Source organism: Rhea pennata, chromosome 2 (assembly GCF_028389875.1).
Source record: "Rhea pennata isolate bPtePen1 chromosome 2, bPtePen1.pri, whole genome shotgun sequence".
Classification (NCBI taxonomy): domain Eukaryota; kingdom Metazoa; phylum Chordata; class Aves; order Rheiformes; family Rheidae; genus Rhea; species Rhea pennata.
Window position 1 is genome coordinate 21551738 of NC_084664.1, and position 27306 is coordinate 21579043.

At 37.3% G+C, this 27306-nt stretch overlaps 1 protein-coding gene across 1 annotated transcript in view; it reads right to left on the bottom strand.

The window, feature by feature from the left end:
* The window catches only part of PLXDC2 (plexin domain containing 2), a 268814-nt gene that overhangs the window by 166845 nt on the left and 74663 nt on the right, over positions 1 to 27306 (bottom strand). The window lies entirely within an intron of this gene.

Consider the following 27306-nt stretch of genomic DNA (forward strand, 5'->3'; position numbering starts at 1 on the left):
TGGAAGTATCAAATGCACCAAAACAGCAAGAAATTAATACAGAGATTTTGATACTTTAAAAGGAAAGAGAGACAAAAGGCCAGGAACTCTGCCAAAGGCTTTGTTACTATTACCACTCTTGAAAGGAAACTCTTTCTGTAGTAGACACTATATATAATCCTAAAATTTCTCTAAACCCATTTTCTTTCTGTTCTCAATTATATACTGTGTGGAGACCAAGTTACTATGTTTTTTCCTCGTCTAATTTTAGAGTGGAAAGCAGCTGATAGGTATGTATGAGTGCCTAGTGGACTGGTGGAAGTGCTAGGCTGTTAGGAGGAATTTTATACACTAGAGTGAATGACATTGAGTGTGTCAGTACTCAAGACATTTTCCTTTTCTTCCACACAACATAAACTTGAGCAGACAGTACCACACAGAGGAGTGTACTGTAACGAAGCTGAAGATTCTTGGACGTGCATTGGGAGTAATGGAATAAGCCATGAACATTAATTCATTCTCACATTTATGAAGAAAGAGAGAAAAGAGCAAAGTGTAGATGGTATAAGGGAAATATTTTAACTACAGACTGTCATTTTACAGATCTCGAATAGGTTTATGCTTCAGAGATGCAGATGTAAGGTACATTCTCCATCCCACAACCCATCTACAGATCTGAATAATAAAAGCACATACTGAGTCTCCATTTATCAATCCAGCATGTGCTACATGTGCTGTATTTTACACATCTACAGCAAGAACGCAAACACCTCAGAAACAAGGCCAAACTTGGCCCAGGGCACAGTCTCAATCAACTGGTTAAATCCATTGAAAAATGTACTGTACTTATGCAAAAGTTACCACAACAGAACCTGAAGATGAGGTTCTCACAAGCATGTGGTGACTTCCTTAACACTCCAGTGGATAAGCAGACAAGCTCTTCCTTCCCAATAAAATGTTTGCATAAACCATAGAGCTAGAAATAAGTCAACATCAAAAAATCCAGTGTTCATATAAAATATTTTCCAGGTTTTATTATTTTTACAGGGCATTAGAAGGCTGAATTTTTCTTCCCAATTTTACCTGGAGATAGTATTTTATAAGATAATATCATCCAAGCCAGACTGTGAAGGTCAGTCCCTCAGGTAAGCTGGCAGTACTGTCAAAAGATAGATAGATTTCTCTACAAAGTACTATAAATCTGAATTTCTAAATGCAATTGACTGAACATTGAATATAAATTGTGAGATTCAATAAAGTAAATCATTGGTAAGAAACTACTTTCCTGTGACGGGTTAATAGCACCAGTGTTTTCTAAAGCATCCTACTTCATCTGCTTGCTGAAATAATGGTGTCTTTATGGACTGGATTCTGAGAGCCTGGTAAATGCCTGGTGTGACTCAGACATAAGGCTATAAATTACATACATTTCACTGTTTCTTCAAAATATCTCTACGAGGGAAAAAATTAGTAAATTTTTCTCTTTCTCTCTCTCTCAAAAAAAGTGCTTTGAGAGAGAATATAGTCTTGCAAGTGAGATCCCTGCAGCTTTTATTCAGCTTCAGACAAAGCACATGTTAGGAACATGGGAAGGCCTCTTTGCTAAGTCTCACTGCCAACACTGATCGCTGTTTCGTGAAAGAATATCAAAGAAGAAACTAGGGACAAATGGAGTGAGTGACACAGTGACAGTTTTCTGCCAGGAAAACTCCTTCAAAGAAATCTGATGGAGTTATACCAACTGAGATAGAAAGGGGAAAAAACACACATTACTTCAGTTAATTTAGTGCATTCAGTATGGGCCCACTGACCACTGATATAAATCAATTCCAGTTTCACGTATCTAGAGATCTTCACACTATTTTTCTAGGTTCATCAGTAAAATAAACTAATAGAAACTTACAGACCTACTGTTAAATATTTTATTTTTAGCCCACTTGTTCTACTTGCATTTCTGTATCTTAGGAAGCATTTTTTCCAATAGTCTCCTACCTGCAAGAGATTCTAACTCAGCATACTCATTTTCTCCTGTGAGATCTGAGTATATCTGTGCTCAAACTGCAAGCATTTTTTTAAATAAATAAAATTTCAAAGAATTTATTCTAGCTTTTCTCAGTAAAAAGCAGTATGGAGTATAATAATATCTTTTATTCAAGAATTTAAAGAAAAAAATGGCCCTTCCCCAAAAGTAAAGGAGCCCTTTACAAAAAAAAAAAAAAAAAAAAAAAAAAGAAAAAGGAAAAAAAAGACTGTAAATAACTGTGAGAACCTATAATATTGATTCAATTAAATAGCTCATAGCAGCTTCTGTATTAGACAGAAATAATAATCTACTGTAGCCACAGAAATTGTACTCATCTGAGTCAGAACAACTAAGGCCACCTCCACGGTTGTATGCGATAATGTAATCTGGAAATTTTGCAAGCTATGAGATGATTTTCCAAGTTAACAACTGGCTGCGCTGCTGGTGTTGGCAACAAGGTTTTGGTTTCTATGATCATGGGACTCTGCAGATCAGCAGCTGATGAGGAGACATGGGATCCACCTCACTAAGTGGGGCACGTGTGTCTGCCAACAGGTTGGCCAGCCTGGCAAAGAACACTTTAAACTGTGAAGGATGGAGGAAGGGAAGAGTTATAAAGACAGGGTAGTCAGCAAAATGCAGCTCAAGTCAAGAGGCCTCCAGCATGTGCACCCAGCCTGGGATGTGTACATGAGACAGGGCTATGGGGGATCCCCTTGCACCCCTACTGGGAAACCTGCCTGCGCAATTACCTCTGCAGAATCCCAGTACACCAATGCACACAGCATAAGGAACAAACAGGAGGAGCTGGAGATCTGTGTGCAGTCACAGGGCCATGATCTCACTGCAATCACAGAGACATGGTGGGATAGCTCGCATGACTGGAATGCTGTTATGGATGGCTATGTGCCTTTTAGGAAAGACAAGTGAGGTGGCAGAGTAGCAACCTTTTATGTGAGAGAGCAACTGGAACGTAGCAAGCTCTGCTTGGGGCGGAGGAAGACCCAGTCAAGAGTTTATGGGTGAGGACTGAAGGGCAGGCTAACATGGGTGTCACTGTTGTGGGTGTCCGCTACAGGCCACCTGATAAGGAAGAGGAAGTCGATGAGGCCTTCTTCAGACAGCTAAAAGTAGTCTCACGATCAAGGCCCTGGTTCTCTTGGAGGACTTCAATTACCCTGATATCTGCTGGAAGGACAACACAGCTAGACACAAACAGTCCAGGAGGTTCTTGCACAGCACTGATGACAACTTTTTGATACAGGTGGTAGAGGAGCTAACAAGGAGAGGTGTGCTGCTGGACCTTGTACTAACCAACAAAGAAGGACTGGTTGGAGATGTGAAGGTTGGAAGACTTTCCCTTGGTCGAGGAGGATCAGGTTAGATCTTTTAGGCAAACTTGATGTTCACAAACCTATGGGCCTTGATGGGATGCACTCACAAGTACTGAGGGATTGCTAGGCTGCTTTGCATTATCTTTGAAAGGTCATGGAGAACAGGAGAGGTGCCTGAGGACTGGAAGAAAGCTAATGTTACTCCAGACTTCAAAAAGGGCAAGAAGACCCAGGAAACTACAGGCCACTCAGCCTCACCTCCACCCCTGGAAAGGTGATGGAACAGCTCATCCTGGATGTCATCTCTAAGCACGTGGAGGAAAAGAAGGTGGTCAGCAGTAGTCAGTATGGATTCATCAAGGGGAAAACATGCTTAACCAGTCTGATAGCCTTCTCTGATGGAATGACTGGCTGGGGAGATGAGAGAAGAGCAGTGGATGTCATCTATCTTGACTTCAGCAAGGCTTTTGACACTGTGTCCCAGCACATCCTCATAGGTAAGCTCTGTAAGGGCAGGTTAGAGGAGTGGACAGTGAGGTGGATCGAGAACTGGATGAAGAGCTCAGAGGGTTGTGATCAGAGGTGCATAGTCTAGTTAGAGGCCTGTAGCTAGCAGTGTTCCCCAGGGCTCAGTACTGGGGCCAGTCTTGTTCAACTTAGGCACCAGTGATCTTGATGAAGGGACACAGTCCTGCCTCAGCAAGTTTGCTGATGATACCAAGCTGGGAGGAGTGGCTGATCCCCCAGAAGGCTGTGCTGCCATTCAGAGAGAGCTGGACAGGCTGGAGAGTTGGGCGGAGAGGAACCTCATGAAGTTCAACAAAGTGTAGTGTCCTGCATTTAGGGAGAAATAACCCTATGCACGAGTACAGGCTAGGGGCTGATCTGCTGGAAAGCAGCTCTGCAGAGAATGACCTGGAAGTTTTGGTGGACAACAAGTTGACCTCATGGTCAGAAATATGCCTTTGTAGAGAAAAAGGCCAGTGGTATCCTGGGGTGCATTAGCAAGAATATTGCCAGCAGGTGGAGGGAGGTGATCCTGCCCTCTACTCAGCCCTGCTGAGTACTCATCTGGAGTACTGTGTCCAGTTCTGGGCTCCCCAGTACAAGAGAGACATGGAGTTACTGGAGAGGGTCCAGCACAGGGCTACAAAGATGATCAGAGGGCTGGAACATCTCCCCGATGAGGAAAGGCTGTGAGAGCTGGGCCTCTTCAGCCTGGAGAAGAGAAGACTAAGAGGAGATCTTATACTTGAAGGGAAGGCATAAAGAGGCTGGGGCTGGATTATTTTCAGTGGTACCCAGCAACAGGACAAGAGGCAATGGGCACAAACTGAAACACAGGAAGTTCCACCTGAATATGAGGAAAAACTTCTTTCCTGTGAGGGTGACAGAGCACTGGAACAGGTTGCCCAGAGAGGACATGGAGTCTCCTTCTCTGGAGATACTCAAAACCTACCTGGATGTGATCCTATGCAGCATGCTCTAGGTGATTCTCCTTGAACAGGGTATGGGAGTGGGGAGGGTGGACTAGATGATCTCCAGAGGTCTCTTCCAACCTCGACCATTCTGTGATTCTGTGAAGTTTTTGATGTACAACTTTGGTTAAGATTAGAAGGGCTTTTGTTTCCTTTCTCCCGCTCCGGAATGCATATGTGATCTAAACTGGGGCAGAAGTACAAATGCCACCAGTGCTTAATTACAGCTCTCACTTTTGCACGCAGGCAGAGAAAGGATTATTGCCATCCAGGACTGTTCAGACATACAGGGGAAACAACATATTTTCCTTCTCCTTTGTGTTAGCCCTACAGCACTTCCAGAGGCAGCACAGATAGTGTCTAGTACCATTGGGCCAGCTTCAAATCCAGAACACTCTTGGCCCAAAAGATCCTGTGTTCAGCTGCTGAGAGATAAGAGGGATGTAGGCTGCACAAACATCTTTAATGGCTGTATGCTGCAGCATTTTAGCTTAACATCCTGTTTATCTTGGCCTTAATCTTAGCCTGTTGCTGGGTAATGATGCAAGAGAGCATCTCATGAAGCAGAAACTCTGAACACTCAACCAGATTTCTAGGCAAAGAAGGTTTTTCATTTTCTCCTTGCAGATCAATATAGTCCCCTTCTGCCTTAATCTGGTAATCAGATACCACAAGATGAACATTATGGCATAGTCAGCTGACTCTCTGCTACTGTTTTTCCTCCATGATCTCCTAGCAAGTTCCTATTTTCTATTGTTACCATGGCCACAAATAATAGAGGACATTGACTTCTTCAGACTAGATATCTCATATAGAAAAATAATATTTTATTTGAAGGTCAGAAGTACTTTCCTGAAAGCACAAACATAAAGGTCTGAGGAACCGAAGGACCTTGCAAATGAAAAGAGCCAGAGGCTGCAACACAAATGATGCTTAACACAGAATAATAATAAAAACAACACACTACCTCAGCTTGACCTGATGACGATGATGAAGGAGGATAACTGCCATTAGCACTGGGCAGTCTGTGGACAGCTGTTTGAACACAGCAGCCAGGAGGCAGTACAACATGTCATTGCAGATGCTTGCTCCAGGCCAGGCCCAACCTGTCAGAAGGACTTCCCTTGACACTAGCAAATCTTGCAGCCCAGGAAAGCTTTCGTTCAGGAACATGACAGTCACGGTCCTATGGACCCCGGAGACCATACATAATCACAATGCCAGTGTGCAGTTACATTACAAGGACATTACACTATGGGCTTTATGTTCCGTTTGCACTCTCTGAACTGCCTGTCATTTTGACTTTTAATAAAGTATTTCTCTGTTCTGTATCTCAGAGGAGAAGTCTTTGAGAGAGACGAAAGAAATAGAAACTTCAGACGAAAGTATTTAACAAAGTCTCTAAAAAAAATATTTAAAATTGATTGTCTCAAATGTAAACTCATACAGCACAGCCGTGCCACATTCATGGTCACAACGACTTTCTCAATATAGGTTTTTTCACACCAAAGATATAGGCACATGAGCTAGTCTTGGATCTTCTGAACCATACCCAAGTACCCAAAAGTGCAATATCTGTTTATTTAACTGTTTTGTTATCCTGTTTTGCCCTTTATTGCAGCATGCTGCAATCCTAGAAATGGCAGTATATTTGTTGGCATCTAACAGGCTTTTTAGGTCCAGATACTAAGTTTCTGCCATTATAGTGTAATCTCTACATGTAGGATTACAATTTTTTCAGTGAGCAATCCATAATATTAATAAGGTGGATGATGATAGGCAATATTTCCCAAAATAGTGACAAACACTGATACTCTTTCTATTCATGAGAAGATAGGCTACAGACAGGAATCTAGAAGACAACAAACTGAAAGGAAATTGCTTGACTGCACTGATGGACTAAGATCACATCTGCTAGTGCGTGGAAAGAATAGAAAATCTCTTCCATTTCATATCAAAAAATAATTAATCAAAGGTGTGCAGTTTAAGGCAGCTCTGATCACCACAGAATACATTAATTCCCTTACATTCCTCCCTATTTCACAGGAGTGAGTACTATGTCCATCTGAACAAAATAACTCTAATATAGCTTTTTTTACAGGAATTTCTTATCTGGACTAGTCTAACTAAGTTACTAACTTTCTAAATTAACTCTGCTTTGACCAGTATCTGCTCCGTGAATGTATTCTACATGTAGCATACTTGCATTTCTCAGAACAAAGGCAAGCAGTATAATTTATTCTTTCATCTCAGTGCTCTCGTACTGATCATATAACTTTCTCTCTGAGCACCAATATTTCTGTCAAGTCTAATGGTACAGAAAACAAACACTGCAGCATGTCCTTCCCAAGACTGCGCACTACAATGCACACGAAGGAAAAGAACTTGCAAGCACATCTGTAGGCGCATCATGTAGTGACACCTATCTTTACACTTACCTACTGTCAATTATATAACATTAGGAAACAAAGATAAAACAACGTGTTAGTGCAGGAATCCAACATTTGAGAAGTCTTAAGCACTCTGGCTTTCTGTGAGATCAGCAGTAATTTTGTTATTGACATTAGCAGATGAACAACTGATGACAAAAGCTTATTTCACTTCTTAAAATAGCTGCTGCTGACTGAGATGGAACAAAAATAATTGAGAGGCCTTTATTGTAATGGTAGGGCATTTTCTTGGGGTGACTAACTGGAGTATAACAGGTATAAAAGAGAAAGAATAAGGTAATACAGTTTATAAAATGGTTACATACACAAAATTATTCTGTTTAGTGTGAAGAATTTCAGCTACGCAATGTAGCTTTCCAAAATCAGAGCTCTGCTCTTTCTTCATTTAACAAGGACATTACCTGACTAATAGAGTGGGTGGATGTCCTTCCAGAGCTTGAATGCTTTAGCAGGTATCTCCCCAGGGATTTTACAAGGAGTTTCTAAATTAAAAAAGAGGTTCAAAATATATGTGCTAGCTACTGATACAAATTTGGATTCACAGTTGCTGCTCCATTGACATTTTTATTTGAAGTGCCAGATACTGATTTTGATGAGGTTAATGAGAATTTTCAATTAATTTAATAAGACCTGTATTTGTCTTCCATGTGTTGTTCTAACCTAAAAAGGGAATATATTAACTACCTGACTGTCGTAAGATATCACCTACTAAAACTGTTTGGAAAGATGAGGATGGACAGACATTTGGGGATTGATTCATGACTACTTAGCACCAGTCAGTGGGCACAGTGTAGTTCCTCTTGCTTCGAAGACATTTTATTGAGCTGAATGGAAAACAAATTTTTTTTGTGTTTTTTTTTATATATATAATATTCTCACTTATTTTTTGTTTTGAGTCAGGCTTCTCATACTGGTTAAACACAGGTTGCAGAACAATCAATGTTTCACTTATCACTTTTTTTCACTGAGCTGACATTGGCATACAATTTCTAAGCCTTCGCAGATTCACTAATTCACAGAATTTCACATTAAAGGCAATCAGATAACTTTTCTTATTTCATTTTATTCTACATTTTAAAATTCTTTCTTTTGACTGCTTTTAACTTTTTTGAGCACTTTGAGTAGTAGTTACCAAATTCCTGCGGAGGGGACATTCTTAGTTAACAGCATTAGAAATGAATGTGCCTTTTATTTCAGAGAATAGCAGCAGAAAATTTCCTTTACATTTACCCATCAAAATATCTTAACTTGACTTTGAGACCCTAGGTTTGGTGCTAGAAGATATAAAATGAACTCACTTTATATCCATTTAATTTTTGGCAAATTAAATAGAGTGTGCTGAAAAAAGGTGAAAATTAGTATCATTTATAACGAGAACTTTGCCATGCCCACTGGAAACACTGGCAATTATATCCACCATACATTAAACATAAAACCAATTAACAGTTAAAAATAACGATTATCCAAAATTAAAGAACAGATTCAAATCTGATTGGAATCTACTATAAGCCAGGCTGCCTTATCACAAACTCAGTTACAGATAGCGTATCTTAAAAAAAAGTGATGTCTTCTATATAAATCAGTCACTCAAGTGTGGTGTTTGCTGTGACTCCAGCATCTCATCTCCCAGATGCCCTAAATACACACTAAAGCCACAAAGAGCACAGCTATGGGATCAAGCATCTTCCTTTCACTTATTCTTCCGCCCACCGAGGACCATAAGCAGGAGAGGAGACAGTGGGGGACTGCAACGCACTTGAGGGCACTTGAGGACCAACACCTAAGAAAGGAGAGGACTGCAGTTTTATTCGCAGGAGCAGAAGCAAAAAAAAAAAAAAAAAAAAAAAAAAAAATCACAGGACAAGAGTTGTGCTGGGACTGTGAAATCAAAAAAGAATCTGAATACATTAGGAAAAAAATGTGTTAGATGACTAAACACACCTGTAAATCCAGCTCAGCTTTTTGGCTGGCCTGCCAAAGAGACAAACTCCAGCAGCATGCAAGACTGAAAGTCACAGAGAAGTTCTCTGTAAGAGCCTAGGGCTAAAAGATTTTTAACCCATGAGAAAGACCTAATAGATAGTTTTCAACTATGCAGATTTGTTATTAGTAAGAAGAGTAGCACCAAGCATGCTGAATATCTAAATGGACACCTGGGGTCTATTCTCTCTAGGAGTTTAGTGGCATTCAAAAAAAATATATGCAGAGACACTCAGGAAAGGAAGAGAGCTAAGGAGCTAGGAAGCAGGCAAAGTATTTGCCTAAGGTGTCTCACTTTTGTTTACGTTTTTGTTAATATCAACTTCACTTTAAATAATTTCAAACATTTAACTCAAAGTAATAAATACTCCTAGATTGCAACCTCAGACCAAGTGGTAGGGAACACTTACTGATGCTCCTGAAGAATAAAAATCAAACAGTTGAAAACCAAAACAAACCAGACAAAAAAGATCCTCCTATACCCTATTTCAAAGCAAACAAAAAAAGGCCAGATAAACTAAAAAAAACCCTTTAAACAACTTCTTATATTTTGCTATAGACCTTGAAGCAGCAAAAATGGACTTCAACACAGTATTAGGAATGCTGTACAAGCATTATCTGTGGTGAAACACGATGTCTTCAGCCTACATTCTCACTGGTCAGATTTACCTTGACAGAAGGATTCATACTTTGGGAAGAGAGCTAGCATTTTTTCTGCTCTGCCCCTCAGTTAATTTCATTCAACGAATATTATGCCTCCCCAGTGCCATCCAAATTACTGTTTTAAGCACTAGCACTCACTGTCTCTCTAAAGCTAGCCCTGTATACTCCCAAAAGATATGCAGATACTATGCAGTTAGATTTGCAGATGTCTTTGAGAAAACCTAGGGCTGAAGCAGCTGCCAGATGTACTTCTTAACTTTCAACATTACATAGGAGCTAACATCCTTCATGAAGCCTTGTGCATTATTAAACTTTCTTGTAATGGTGGTTACAGCAGTTGGCTAGTACCTGAATTTTTCCTATCATTTCAGGTTGTTTCAACATATCTTTAGAAAAATAGTTCTAAGGCAGCCTTCCTAAGCTACAGATGACTGCAGAATATTATGCCCAATATGCACAGGAAACAGGAATGACAGTTGCAGTTGTGTAAGTCTGTAGCAGCATACTCTCAACCAGTTTGTTCTTCTGACCTTTTTTTTAAGTATTGTCACTTTAAAAAACTTGTTAAGTTAGTGTGGAATTTAACCATACACCTGATCCTTAACATGCCATGCTTTCATGCACTATGTTCTTCAGGCTGCCTAATTTACTACTTAATGCTGGCTGGGAGACTCTTCACCTTGACAAATGATTTCCTGGGCTTAGCAATATATGTATTTAGTATTTTCGGCTTTACGCGGCAGTGCAATACAGAGAAACATCAAACTTCTCGCTAAAGAGATTCCAACTGTTATGTATATGAACATTGCATTTTCTCCATAATATGGGTTGCTACAAACACTACAGTTGTGCAAATAGGTAAAATCAAGCTGAGCCTTATACAAATATGAGTAAAAAAATATCCCCACCATTTGGAAGGTTACAAGCATTGTTCCTTTCATGACGCTGGTTCCTTATAATGTATCATGTAACACTGATTTTATTCCCTGTCTTCAAGGATCTCAGGTAGATATTTGCAAAGTTAGCTATAGATCGAAAATTGCAGATCACTGGATGGATTTTCATCACATTTTAAGTGCCTAGCTGCTATTGATTCAAATGAAAGGCATACAAAAATGCTTCTGAAAATCCCAATGTGCCTACTCATATCTGACACTGCCGTTGAAAATCTGACCTTACTGCTTGTCGGACTATATAGACCCTCTCCTTCGGCTCAGGTTTGAGGAATGCAGGCAGGCTGCTCCACTTCTCTCTCTCGTATCACTTAACCAGATCACAGAACTCAGTACAAGAACAGAGGATACAACTCTAAGTAATCTCAGAACCTCCCACACACATGCCAAGAGAATGCATTTTTTTCCAACCTGCCATCACACTTTTTTTTTTAATGTCACAGCTCTTTTTCCTGACAACCGTAAGAATAAGCGAGAAAGAATCATTTGTGTGATATACATGTGATATACCATGCTTCTGAAAGGACTCTGATACTATAACAAGAGATATGGAATAAGAACAGAATGCTGGATTTGAAGTGTACAACAGCAACCAGCCTCACAGCATGACTAAAATAGAGCTTAGACCTCAGGTAGAGTAAAATGGTGTCGAAGTAAGTTAACAGCAAACTTACGGAAAATGTCACCAGCCTAGTATAATATCCAGTAGAATGTATAATAAAAATAAAGATCGATCCAAAAGTATAATTCAGTCTCCCTATCTTGTTCATTGATACGTAAAACTGATTACCTCCAAGATTCACAATCCCTTTCATAAACTGACTATAGTGATATAAGATGGGTATCTTAGTCATACTAACCTAGCTGAAATCATTCTCAAAACTTCAGATAACGTTCTAACCTCTGGCCTAAAATTTTTCATGACAAGTTTAAATTTATTTATTCTTGTGCCAGTACTATTTTTAGCTTAAACAGGCTTCTCCTCTGTTATTTACCCTACTGATCATACATAACAATCAGCCATAACCTCACTTAGCTGTCATTTTGGAAGGCCAAATAAGCCTAGGGCTTTTAGTCTCCTTTCTTTGGACAGCTCTCCACTTCATTTTGCCTTTTCTTTAATGCCCATTTGTTAATCCCTCCTGAAGAGAGAAGACGAAGCTCCATGGAGCACAGCAGAAAATGTCTTAGCAATTCCTTGCACAATATAATTAGTTTCTCTTGTCATAAAATGCCTTGAATATATTTTAGGATCACATCACAATTGAAGCGTGTTTATTTCTTTGGCCCTTCGTGAAATTTCCTTCACAAACCTTGGCAGATTAATGGAAACCAAACCCTGGGTTCCTGTTCTGAGCTGACTGATTTACTCACAGACTCAGCTGAGCTTTTGCTCTCAGTGAGATGATATTGTCATATTTTCAGCTAAAAAAAAAAAAAAAAAAAAAAAAAAGGCAAGATAGAACACAAAACAGATTTTCCAAGGAACTCATATTCATATTCCATATAGGGTGAGATGAGTAAGCAGATTTTTTAGTTACTTCTTTTTAGTACTTCTTAGAAAACTGAATTAAAGGAACTCAATAGCAGGCTAGGGCCTAAACTCTGATAATCTGATACTTGTTAACATTTTGCTCAGAGCAGATGGGATAAAAACTACATCTCTGTTTTGCCAGAACACCCTGTGGTAGACATCCGTCTTACGGTGGCTCTAAACACAAGCCACCACAATTTCTCAGAATGTTCATTATATTAGATCAATACTTTCTTTCTTTTTTGCTATTTAAGTAAGCAAGGCAATGATACACAATCTCAACTTCAGATCACAAGAAATTAAAAGCTTGAACACTATCTAGAAGATCTAGTCACCTGAGTAATCTATCTGGCCAATTAGAAGTAAATTTGCTTTTAATTTACCTGTACTAGAACGAGACAGGACATGACAGAATGTATTATAGCCTTTGGTTCTATCAATCAGCATTGTTCAGCCCCCAAAAAATCAAAGGGTTTAAAATAGGAGGATTATTTAAAGAGATTATACACCATATTCGCACACATTGAATAATTCATCAGAATTAATTCTACATATATTAACACTTTTTTTTCTCCTTCACATACAGAGTCCCAAAGATCAGTTTATAAGAATATGAAGTGGTTCAGATGTTACTACCATATTTGAAGTTCTCTTTCCTTTTGTTTTATCACTGCCTTATAAATGGCCATCAGAAAAAAAGTCATAAGGGTTAATAACAGTCTACTTCAGCAAATGAAATGATATGTATCCCCTCATGCCTGGCGAATCATGATGTCTTGGATGTCAGAAGTTTATCTTTTCAAGAAAAGGTCACAAATCACATTTATTGCTGCCTTCTATTCCAAGTAAACAAGCTATCAACGTTATTCATTCTACAATAATATTTTAATTCATTTAAAAGGGCAAACTCTTGCATTTCTCAGATGGCTGGAACTAGGCCAAAGCAGAGAAAACACAAACTGTGCATTCAGTGTTCAAAGGTGCTACCAGTTTAACAAGGCCAAAACAGGAAACTAGTGATGCCGACAGTTTTGTCTTATCTAATGTTCCACAAACAAAGCACTGCAATCTTTCTCCTTGATTATTCCTGAGTAGTATGCTTATACCTTTAAACTAAGGTAAAACCCATTCAGGACATAAAAAAGACCTTTAATATTTATGAATAAGCTTGTTCAACCTGTTCTAAGTGGAACAGCTGAAATTAAGAGAGCTCAAGTGATGGGTTCATCTGTTAAGTGCCTTCTTATTTTGTCTTATCTCTCACAAGAGCTGATCTCTATCAAGAAAGAGGACACCCTCTCTTGAGAGAGATGATCAGCATGCTCCTTCTGTAGTTTATTCCACAAGTCAGTCATAATATCCTTTGTTCACTATGTCACAACTATACTTTAGTCTCTCCATATTGCATCTCTCAGTTGACAGGGTTGGATTCTTTTGCCTGTCTGCTAGGTTAGATGATCTATCTGTTATCAGCCTGGATCAGGAATACTCCCTGCCTAGCAACCTTGAAAATAAGGTGGGCCCCACACAGTTGGGACCAGAAGATAAACTTTTCCGTGGAATCCAAAAATCTTTGAAGAGTTTCATGAAAATAATATACTAATTATTTGCTCAATGAGGATTAAAACAGTACATGGTCTGTGCAGCTTGTCCCAGAACCACAGAAATATTTAGATGATTTAGTGTTAGCATCTCTAACTCCCACCAAGAAATGCATTTAAAGATTTGGGTTGCAGGTTCTTACTTAAATATCCTTCTTTCATTGCAAGTGTAGCTGAGATCTATTAGTCTAAGCCTCTCCAGCCCAGGGAAAAAAAAATGCATATCCCACTGCAATACTCTTTCGGCGTTTTTGTCAGAGAGACATTTCTAGAAGTCTGAGCTGGCTCTCCTTTCTCCTGTACTGGGAGACACTTCTAAGATTTCTATTCCTTTTAATCCTAAGACTTAAATTCTGTTAGCCCACCTGGATCTAGATTTTGCATTTCCCTGTTATTAGTGCACCCACTGCTCTCACGGAGCCTTTGGTTTCTTGTGGTAGCATCACATCCATGTAACTGCTCTGCATCTTTTCTGTTCTCTTCCTAAGTTTTGTTTGCAACTCTAACTGGCCATGCCGAATAATATCAAGCAGGTAAAATAACAGTAAATAGTAGAAATACAAAGCCATAAACGATATATTTCTTATTCAATATGCATTGCTTAAAGCAAAGGTTAATGCTGTGTTCTATAAATTCTGTGAGTGAAACAGGGAAAGATGACAGCACATCAAATGTAAGAATAGAAGAATATGTTAACACTGGAGTTCTCAATTTTGATATAAAATTAGGTTAGAAGCACCTATTTCAAACTCTTGGCAGGGTTGATCTCATTGTCCTTCTGTCACTTCATTCACTGAAATTTAGCCCATATATCTATGCTGATTATTCCATTGCTTACTGGCTACATACAAAGATACCTAATTTCAGAATTTTTATTTTTTGGAAATTGTATTTATTTTAGCAAAAAATATAAAAATTATATTCATACTTCATCAATAAAATCCAAATGTACTTACAGTACATACACACATATGAATGATTCTTGAAAACCTGTATGTTAAAACCTGTTAAAAGCGGCTCTCTTCCTTCAAAGAAGGGTTCAGCTTAGCTGTGATCTGAATACAGTAATCCTTACGTGCAAGCAGAGCAGCCATCCTCATGCTCTAGTGAAGTCTCTGACCATGGTGGATTCATAGATGGTGTCTCCAACTCTGTTTTTATACGGTATTCCAGCAAAACTCTGCACATATTTTATTTTTGTCCATTTTCCTCTCTTTCTCAGCCTATTCTCTATTTTCTATTTCTTCTTTCTGCCCCCATCTCGTCTTATTCTCTTTCTTACTGTTTCTTTATAGTTTTTGTATACTTCTGCTTTATTTTCACCAGAAAAGAACAAAAATAATTTTTGATCTGTGGTCCTGCTGATGATTTAAATGACCTGGATCGGACACATTTTTGCAACTTAACTGAGTACTCATGGTGGAAAAAGAAGCACAAAAAAAGAAAAAAGTACTGGTCTCACTTCTTTTCTTCATCTTCAAAAAAAGAGGCAGCTCTTCTCATGTCCAGCTGGAGTAAAAAAGCCACTGCTAAAGTGGTGCAGGTGCAAGGAGTGAAGGTGTAAGGAGTTATTGAGGTAACTAAGGCAATGGATTCATTGCTACTTTGTGAAAAATTACTTCACTGGATTAAGAGACTTTGACCTCCCACTCTTCATCTTGAAGCTCTTACCCTCTCTGAAGCAGTTTATACCTGAACAGAGAAAAGTAACTTGCTTAGAGGCCAGTTAAAAAGAAGAAACCTATTACAATTTCATGCACTGATACTCATTTGAGGAAGGGCCATGACTCTTATTTCTCAGCTATTAGATACACTGCAAACACATGCATCTGTGCATGCACACAAACAAGGAGCACCTCAAGCTGTGCAGAGGTGATGAACATCTCAGTTTCAATAACACTTTTTCTGTACCTGATAAACTAGAATGTAGTCTGCATACAACCCATGTCAGACTTAACAAACTTAACTTGTCAAACATCATTTAGCAAGCTTTCATTCGATATGAAGTATATAAAGTCAAATAAAAATATGCAGAAAATACTGAAAAAATAAATAAGATTAACTATTGCAGTTGATTCTGGAAACATGCTTTCACCATTTCTCCTCCACCCACAACAGTGAAAAAAAAATGTGGAAAAAAGGAAATCATTACCTGCCAGCAAAGACCACTCCATGACTAAAGATTAATGCTGCACTCATCGTTATGCCCTGAAAAAGAATTCCTATTTCTCCTGATAAGTCCTAAAAGTGTAAGACAGTGCATGACTGTGGAAAATCCTTAAAAATTCAAACACTCTTTCTTTGTGCTGAAAAATGCAGACAAGTTGCATTGCCGCAAATACTTAGTAATGTATAGTTGATAAAACATTTATATGATGCATACTTTGAACAAGAAATATTAAGTGTTCTGATCTCATTTTACAAGTAGTATGAACCATGGGACAGATTTGATTAAATGCTATATAACTTATCTGAGCATTCAACCATCACATTTTGATTTTGTAGTAAGTGTTGTTGATCCACACCAAAAAAGAATTCTAAAAAACATTTGGTGAATATGTTTGAACATCTTCCCCTGATAGAGTGAGCAACAGGTCAGCAAGCTTTTTTAAGCTGAGAGAGATTCACTTCATCAAAATTTGGTGCTGACAGCTACTCACAACTGTAAAATTACCTACCAAGGACTCCAAAGTGTGAAAGGTCATATACTCCATTCACCTAAATGGCATCTGCCACCAAGGATTCAGGTTTATTTTCCAGTGTAAATGATGCCCTGGAATTTGCTGAACTTTTAAAATGATACATCCAGCATAGCATTGGCTGTATAAACCTTTGGGGATGATAATTGCAGAGGTAATATTAAGCTTGACTTGTGGCAGAGAAATATAGAAAAAACAATCAATCTCTCTGTCAACTACAGCTCCAGCACTGCAATATAATACAAAAACATCATAACATCCATACTGCAGTCTGCAGGTTACTTAATTAGGGACAAGCAACACATCTTCTTTTAGTGGATTAGGCTGTTGTTTTCTGCCACCATGAATAAAAATAAATAAATATTAAAATAAATATTTGTAAAATAATCAACAAAGTCTAACAAGGAAAAAGAATTTTTCTGTAACAGAATTTTTCAGATTTCAGCCATATACAAACACTATAATAAAACAAGAGAGAGAGAGAGAGAAAAAAAACCACATTTGAGTCTACATCAGCTCCAAAAGTCAAATGCTTTAATTAAGAGGTATGAAACAGAATAAATGGAAGTATCCTTTCCTTGAAATTTCCAAGATAAATTAGCTATAAGCAGGAAATCAGAAAGCACCAGTATATCTCCCAGGCACAAAGGCTTCTTGTCTACTACATTAGGATCTCTGTAACGCTACCATGTTTAACAAGACTCATGCATGATCTATGATTAAATGCAGGTCACATAAAATAACAACTGTAATGCTGCCAACTTCAGTGAGACTCATGCATGATAGTGATTAAATGCTGGTCACATAAAATAACCTCTGGATTCTAAAAAACACAGAATAAATTTGCATACCAAGTGCATGCACACAAATACACACACATATTCAGAGTATCACTGCTGGAGGTTAACTAGCAGGAAATTCTTATGTTCCCTAATGAGGCTTAAAGACCCATTTAGAAGTAGGGATAAACATCAGTAGAAACCTCTCACTAAATCAGGGCTTTTATCAACACGTTGGAGGGGTGACCTTGTTACTCGTGAGCAGGAATGCTGCAGGAGCAAGTGATGTAGACCATCCCAAGTCAAAGGCAATTAAAAATATTCCCACACTTCAACAGCACATATTCTTTAAATGTTTCCCTTTCTTCCTGAACATTTTGGGGAGCTATAAGTAAATAAATAAAAGGACTCTTTTCCCCCAACCCTCTTTCAACTGTTTGGAGTGCTATCAGTAAGTAAAAATAAGCAGGGCAGAGCAGTGCTGCATGATCTGAACTGAGTGAAAGACAGTAAAGCAGGGGAAGAAGCACTTCCCAAGTGCAAGCATCAAGCAGAGAGCTGGGTGCCAAAATATAGCCCCTAATCAGCTGCTGCTGCTTTTTGAACAAAGAGCTAAGAAAGCCCTATTCATCCACACAGGTGGGCTGAGAATGAAACATAACCCAATTTTGGTAGCGTAGTTTTCAGAATGATAACCCATGGCACATCATCAAAAAATGACAGGTTCAACAATTAAAAAGAATCTCCACTACATTCCTGGCATTTTAAATAAAATGCAGCTTCAAAGTCCTGACAATTCAAGCTCCTTTTTGTAACATTTAAAAGAAAATATAAGGTGCCACACCTAGATACCAGAATGCTAGTAAAGTCCTGCTTGTCTATAATGAAAATATTCCTTTTTTATCAATTTAAGATCTAAAGGCACTTTGTCTTTTTACAAAAAACCTCATGCTGATACACCAAATATATACATACAGCACTCTCAGCCTAATAACGGTAGACTGTCTTTCTGAATCTTACCTGATGTTTTTTGTATTTACTTTTATATGTACACTCAGGTGCTGGGGTCTTTTCTTCTGAATTCTCCTTCTTTTCTTGACCTACTTTTTACACTTGAGGCTTTGAGAATACTTTTACACTTATATTTGTCTACCAGATGTCTGGGCTCCTGCTCAACTCATCTGCCCATTCCTACTCTTGCATATGTGCATATTTCAGAGCAATAGTAAGCTTAGATTAACAATTTCATACTATTCATTGCCAGCAGAAAAAGGCTACACTTTAATATTTTTAGGACAATGACACAAGTTAATGCATTTGTTGAAAGTTTTTTAAAAGAGTTGACATTTTTAGAAGATGAATTTTGACTTAAAAGATGGGCAGATTTGCTAAGAATACAAGTAATATATTTGCAAAACATAAAATTCTGTCATCTGTCATCAGCTTAGTCCTTTGACCTTTGAAATCCAGTGGGAAATCTAGCAAAATTCACTACATTGCTGAATTTATTTGAATCAGAAATACAATAAAAATAATCTAGCAATTAATTTGGCTTGCAGTTCTAGCTTGAACTTGAATTTCCAGAACCATTTGTTCCTGGAATTTTGGGTACCAAAATGATGTTAAAAAGAATCTCCCTCCCTCCCTCCCTCTCTCCCTCTCTCTCTCTCTCTCTCTTTCTCTCTCTCTCAGCAAGTGAAAACAAAAAATTATAGAGGACAAAGTATCTGCACTACAGACTGCTTAACAATGCGTTTAATCCTAGTGGTACTAACTTTAAACATATGGTGTTGTATTTAATCATAACAGTTTCGGCTTGTGCTTGACTAATATGTCTTGAACAAGACTCAGAGTTAATTTTATAAAACCTAGTAATTGCCTATGAAATCTATAACTTTTTAAATTTTGAGATCATAATAAGATATTTTGTGAACTGATGGAGACTCATTTTACTAATTCTAATCCGGTTTTGCACTAAAGAGTGTATGTGATTTTAAATATGATCCTTATACTTATCCTTGTATAAAGTAGGCTTAAAGGCAGAACAAGCAAGTTCATAAAAGCATAAATATTCTTCTTCTTTAACTCTGACCTTTCCTTGAGTTCTGTTTAGTTCGCATACCCACTGCTGAAGTGACACAGTATAACTTCTTGTGACTCATTTTGGCCACTCAGGGAAAGAAGTGTTAAATATTCACCCTTCCGAGGGATAGCTTGTAGATGAAGTGGCTAATGTATACGTTTGCTCTTTAACAACGTAAGTACGACAGTATAAATTAATGTTAAAATCAAAAATAGCTATTAATTAAGACAGAAATGTCATGCTCCAAAGACTACCTTCCTACAAAGACTCATGCATGCACTGGGTTTTACGCATGAAATAGAATCATTAAAGTTAATGAGACAACTCACAGTTATGTCAGAGTATATAGATTTAAATCAAAGTGATTTGAATCACCAAATTTAATCAGAAGTAAAATCAGCCAGGAGAAAAACTTGACTTCAATCTTTGAGTTTAATCTTGTTTTTAATTTGTTGTTTTTTTCCTTAAAGAAAATGTGAACCTTTTTTCTGATAAAATTTTTCATTTCTTCTTGCAACTAAGGAGCATTATACACAATATGCCCATAAGCAGTGACCAACATATGTGTCACCTAGTATACCTTTATTCAAATCCTTAATTTTTACATTTTATAAAGTATGAAAACAGTAAATCCTATATTTGTTATTTCCTAGAATGGTTAAATTTTAATCATTATTTGGGTTCTTGTGTGTGAATGGAATATTACATATCAATTTATGTTAAATAGAAACTACATATTACAATAATTTAGTCAGGGATTAATCTCATTTAACTTCAGCCATTTCAAAGTCAAGCACTTAATCTTAGTCAGTTACTGAGGCTCTGTTTATAGTCAATGAAGATAAGGTGCAACTTCACTGAGTAATTCCTCTTTCTAAGGATGAAGTGATTTGCCATCTTTAATGTCTATCTTTTCCCACTGCATAAAGAAGGAAGGTAGACATTTTCCTTAGACTTAACAACTAATGCTACATGGACTGATTCTCACTCATATCATTTAATCTAAACATTTAAATGCTCTAGAGATTTAAAAACCAACATAAAATCTTAAAACTTATTTTATTAAATAAATTTTAAAGGCAAAGAAAGAACTGTCTATATTTTGTAATTCAAATAGATTGATTTGGGACAGTATAGTCTTTAAAATTTTAGAATTATAAACAGTATCCCATATCGTGTTTTAACTATACACTGAAAATTAAAAAAAACCCAGAATTTTGTATTTTCAATTTGTTTCATAATTTTTAATGAACAAATTGTTGAATAGAACTCACTGAATAAACTGAAATAAAGTATATCCTATGCAAATTAGGATACCTTTGTTAGAAGCAAACTTATGTTTCAGGTGATTGGCCAATGATTTGTAGTGGTTCACTCATCTGCCTTTCCAAAAAGCTTCTACCTCAAACACTTTATGCTTAAATATGTATTTTTGTTGTTGTTATTTCTTTTTTGTACTGGGAACTGGCTGTAGGCAAAACAAATGTGCAAAAAGTACTTGTGCATAGGAACATATCAGCTCATTAAACTTTTATAGCTTTTCATTATAAGAATGTAAGTCAAAGTTAATATATTTTTGCATTTTGCAACCTTCTAATGTTTCATCTAAGAAATATGTATTTCTTTAAATTTTTATGCATTTATTGGGGAAAAAAATACTAGATGCAAACTATAAAAAATAAGACTACTAGAAAAAGTCTGCCTTTCATCTCCATTTCAGAAGCTTAAAACAAAAAAATAAATCAGTGTTTGCTAGCAATTGCTTATTACATTTCCTATGCCTGATGCAAACAGGAAAGGAAAAAAAGAAAAGAAATCCAGAATTCTGCCAGCTGGTGGTTCTACTAAATAGAAAATCACGTCTCTTCTGCCCCTAAGGTGTTCTGCTTACAACGCATTACTATAGACAACAAAGTGTTGTTTGAATGTTTGTTCTTTTCACGGCAAATTTACAGCTAAAAGGAAACCAAACTTACTAAAAGCCCATGTTCTTTTGAGACTTCTCTGTCTATAACTGAATCGTGAAAACACAGATACTTAAAAGCTCAAAATCTCAGAGGACACAGTTATAGTGAGCTCAATTAATAAAATGAAGGTTTATGGCTGAAATATGTGAAGTTCCTACAGACTCTCGGCTCAGTAAAAATAAGGAAAGATGAACATATCTTTCTTTACAAAAAAAAAGATGAGAAGACATATCATACTTGAGGAGGAAGAGCTGCTAAGATAAAGCAAAATTGATGCACAATACCTGAAATTGAGAATAATTCAGCTGAGAAGCTACTGCAGGAAGTTATTCGTTGTCAGCTCTATCTAGGCAAGACAAGGAAAGGGATTCCCACCATAAAATTCGTATATGACAACACCAGTTACAAAATAACCTCTTTATTGTCTTTGAGGTAGTCCATTTTGGTCCATTATCTTATTGTAGACTCTATCATATCATTAGAAAATGAAAATACAATAACCAGCATAACAACCTTGGATTATCTATGGTGCCCTTCTCTGAACCTTTTCCAGATATATTGTATCCTTTCTGAGAAAGGGAGACCTGAACTGCACATAATATTCAACATGGAGTTGTTCTGGGTCGTTTCACACTTGAACAATGGTGCTAGCTGTTCAGTTTTCTGTTCCTTTCCTAATAAATCCTAAATTTCTGTTTGCCTTTTGACTGCTTATCTGATGCTTTCATAGAGCTATGAATCATCACCCTTAATGCTTTCTCTTCAGTAGTAAGGGTCAGCTTGAAGTGCATCATTCTGTTTGTGAAGTTAGGATTGCTTTACCCCCCTAAGCATCACTTTGCATTTATCTGCACTAAATTTATCTGCTATTGGCTTGTCTCTCAGCCTTATAGAGTTCTTCTGCAATATTTCACAGTTTGTCTTATGTTTATAATCTTAAATACCTTACTATCATTAACTTCATCACCCAACTGTTCCCCCTTTTCCATCTTGTCAACAAACAGATGGGAAAGGTAGGAGGCCTAAAGAGGTCTACTGGTGTCCTCCAATTTTCAGCTGTGAGAACTGATTCTTTACTTCTACTCCCTTGTTTCTTAAGAGTTTATAATCTCTAAGCAGTTATTTGTCCATGCAAGGACCTTCTGTCTTACCCCATGACTGCTTGATGAGAAATATTTGGTGAGAGAGCCTGTTCAAAGCTTTTTGTAAATCCAAAGAGGCTACCAGCTAGATCTCCATTTTCAACATGCTTATTTTTCCCATCAAAGCATTCCAAGAAGTCTGTGAATTCCCTTTACAGACAATATGTTGATTCTTTCCAAGTTCATCACATTTATTCATTAATTCTGCTCTCTACCATAATCACTACCAATTTTCCTGGTAGAGACATCAAGCCCGTATTTCCCTACGTGTCCTCAGGAGCGTTAAATATATAAAAAAAGCATCACACTTGTTTCTCCCCATTTTTCAGAGTGTAAGGCAGTTTTAAGCATGAGGTCACATACTCTCATTATGATTCATCCATAACTTTTGTGAGAACTCTTTTCTGAAGACCCTCTCATCTTTGAGACTTGCTACTTTTGTCAATCTGCTCCATAACATCTTTTCCAGTCCTACTTCAAATGGATTATATGCCACGTCCTCCACAAAAAAATGAAGAAGATTTCTATCATGAAAACCTCAAGTTTCTTTTTTACAGGAAACATCTACACAATTACTTCATTTAGTCTTTCTGATATGGTTGTATCTTTTTTTCTTTTTATTTTATAATTCTACTGGCTATACAGGCACTCCTGCAGACTTGTGGCTCTTAGAGTGCTTGAGGAAAGCTTCATCATAACTTTGATTCCTTTTACTAATTGTTCTTCAAAAATTAAGTGATGGGAAACACTCTCTACCAGAAAGTAATGCATCAATGTTTTCAGTAAGCTTGATGGAAAAAGCTTGTGAATAAATCACGACAGCCTGGATGAGACTTGAGACATTCCAGAGTTAAAATTCTAAGCCTAAATTACTCATCTAGGCTTCCTCTAAAATCAGTTGTGAAAAAAACCCTCCACAGATGGTTTATCCCAGCCATTTTTAGGATGGGGTGAATTGTGTCTGGGGGTACCTCACTCTCTCCATTCATTATATAAGGAAAAACATACTTTGCACACAAAACTTGTATTTTTCCTGTTTTTATATCTGCAAATATATAGTCAGACCATCTACAATATGAAAACTACTAATAAGCTCAAAAGCTCAAAGGAACATTTAATTGTTTTTACACAAAATGCTTTCACTATTTAGTTGAAGGTTACTGCCACAGAGATAGTCAGTAAATTAAAATTTTAGAGCAGAACATATTTAAACATAAAGGAAGCTCATGATCTTGTAAGCCTTATAATTAGTGCCCATATTTACTATGTTAGAAGCCTCTGGATCCAAATTCTCAAATTATAAGAAATCTGATTTCCAAAATAAGGCTAAAATATCTCTGCAATTCAATATCGTTTGAATCATAATTTTCATTTTAGCAGTACTGTCAAGTTTATGTACATATCTGAACACTAGGAAGTCCAAACACGGAAGATCTTCAGTCAGATCTATTACCTTTCAAATACCATAATCTTTCTAGTGCTGACATATAAAAGAGACATAACACTATATCTGCTATCGAACTACACTTCAGATTTTTTTCTTCTTTTACTCAGAGCATTTTAAGTACATTATTCAAGGAAGATTTTCTGCCTAATGACCATGCATCAGTGTATTAAAAGCAACACTTGAATTAACAGAATAGTATTAAACTGATTGCACTGATAGTGGCTTGAAGTATTCTTCAACTGTGAAATAGTTTAAGCAGAAGAGTTGAATAGACAATGGGGACCTTCATAGAGGGAAACTGGCAGACATGGATGTGATGGCCATTGCATCTCTTCTAATTATCTGCAGGTGGCAATTTGAGGAATCTTTCCAAAGGAAGATAAAACAAAAATACTTGTGCAGAATGATGACTGGATGGTGTCACTTGCAAAACATTTCATGTAGGAGACAGTAATGAGGCAGTATTCCCTAGAAAATCACAAGATGATGAGGGACCTCTTCACTACCTGCTGTCCCTTGAACAAGCTCTACAAACTTTGAATTGTTTTTGCATGGTGCAGACTCTTCGGTCAAAATCCAGCTCTCCCTCTCTAAATCAGTGAAGAGAAGCCATGAGGCAGTGATATAGGAAAAGGAAACAGGGCAACCTCAGGGCTAGGATCTCTTATCTCCTTCCCTGACCTCCCTTATCTATCAAAAGGTAGAGTGTGAATATGCAGCAGCAGGCTTCAGACTGAACTTGCCTTCTGTTGAGCCAGCTGCAATTAGCTAGATGATTAAAAAAAAAAAAAAAAAAAAAAAAAAAAAAAAAAAAAAAAAAGTTGCCCATTTCATTTCCAGGCAGGGACTGTTGCTGCAGAAAGGGGAGTTGCTTTCCCTAGGAAACAAGTGACCCAAGAATCCATGTGTCTCTTTCCCATCCAACAATAAAGCCCTCTCAGCTGCTGTTACAGAGCTATGCCTATTCCACATCCTGCTTTTTTCCTAAAAAATTTATTCTTTAGAGGGAGCAAAGTTTGCTCTTCACAGGGACTGTTACCTTCAAGACTTCACCCAAAACAGAGGATGTGAACAACTAGTGCCAGATATCCAGAAAGATTTGGATGTGGCTTTGGAGGCTGAAGGTTACACCTCCATAAAGAAAGCATGGAGACTGCTGGCTGTCTTTGATACGTATCAGGTATCTGTCACTAGTTGGTGAATCATCTCATCCTAGTGCAAGTATCTAAGAAAATAAATAGCTTTTTCTCTGTTGCAGAAGGAATCTCCTCCATTAGCATAAAATTAAACTGTGATCATATAAACTCAATAATCACTTTACTGCTATTATTTCAAAAAAAGAAAAAGAATAGCCTTCATAAACATAGGCAATATAGATTTTAACATATTCACCCAAAATATGAACAAATATTTGAAATGTTGAATATTAAAGATAAAAAAGTCCTAAATGTAACTTCAAAGAACAATTATTGGAAAGAGAAATAGATCTATACAGAAATTATAAACATGAAAATACTTGGACATATAAGGAATAAAACAAGCCAAAACCATCCTAAGGGAAACAATGCATCTTTCAAACTGCAATCACTGGCAATAATTAATCCCTATTCCGTCTAAGGAATAACTAAGACTGGCCTTGGTGACTGGAGCTGGAAATGCTGTTACTCGGTATACGCAGTGGGTCTGATCCAGAACTGGGTGCACTATCACCAGGGAACAGACATGAAAACCCTTTTACTACCGAGTTCTCTAGCCTAAGTCTTCGCTATGACTCTGTGCAAAGGATCCAGTCAAACTGCCCAAGTGACATTCGTTCTCTTTTCAGAAAAAAACAATGTTTATAATGTGCAACTTGGAGTCCCCTTGGCAACCGCTTCGAGACCTTCTCAACACTCCCTGGCACCTGGCCATTGCATGCTGCTGTTATGAATAGAAATGCTGATAAGTCACCTTGTCCTATCTTATCTGTTGCACTTTCCACTGATAGTAAGAGCACAAATATTCAATTTAGTATACTGCACATTCTTAAAAAAATAAAAAGGAAAACAGTTTATAAACATTTAATGACATTCAGATTACAGGGCATCATAGTGAAAAAAGCATGTTGGGCACCAAAATAGAAAGTCTGATTACCAAAGATGATGGACACTGACCAGCCTTTTTGTAGATCACTATTTGCAGTCACCATGACCCAACATCAGCTAAAGGTCTGATCTTTATGGTATAAGTAGGACCGAAGTACCAAAAATTAGAGATTCCACCTCGCTATGTTGTAGCCCACACGTTACTCCTCAGACTGAAAAACGGATGCAAAAATAAGACCTCTGTGGTTGATATTGGAAAAAAAAAAGCATTTGTGTAATGCAAGAGAAAGTTTCTGAACTGTTAATCTGTATGATATAACCATTTCTGAGTACTACCAGGTTAACATCTTGAGTACTACCAAGGTTAACATCTAAAAGGATTGTCTGCTGCATACCTCTCAGCATGGATCTCAGCATGCATACAGTATTTTTGTAATACAAAGGTGCCATTCACATATATGTGCCAATCTCATTCCCTCCTCGTAGGTCTATGTTTTCCAGTTTGGCTACTGCAACTCAAATCATAAAAAAATCTGCTTTTGGGAAAATTACTTTGAGATGTATCAAATAAAAGAGACATGTTCCAGGGTGTTTTTAGAAATGGTACAAATAAAATTGGATATGTTAAGAAGGTTCTAAATATGATCACTTATTTAAGATTTATTAAGCTTAAATTTAAAATCCAAGGTCACCTTCTTGATGCTTTGGGGCAAGCTCTCATTTCATCTGCACTGTTTTCAAGCTATTTAAATACATTTTTTTTTCAAGAATTTAAGTTAATCTCATCATTTCCAGATCTGTCCTTAAAATGGCTACACATTTTCTTTATTACAGTGATTTGAATACTTGTACACCACTGCATAAATTGTATTAAGGATGAAAACCTGTTTGGTGTCCAAAAATGCTTCTGAGCCAAGTGTGGGTCATAATTTAATATCAGGTAATTTGTAATAAAGCTTGGTTCAAAAAAATTGCTAATAACAAAAAAGACAGGAAAGCAGTATCTGAGTGATTTTTTCCTAAATATGGGGTAATGGTATTCGCAAAGAGATCTGGGGAAGAGGTCTATCTATAAAACAAATACTGAGCTTTAGGATTTTTCTCTACAGT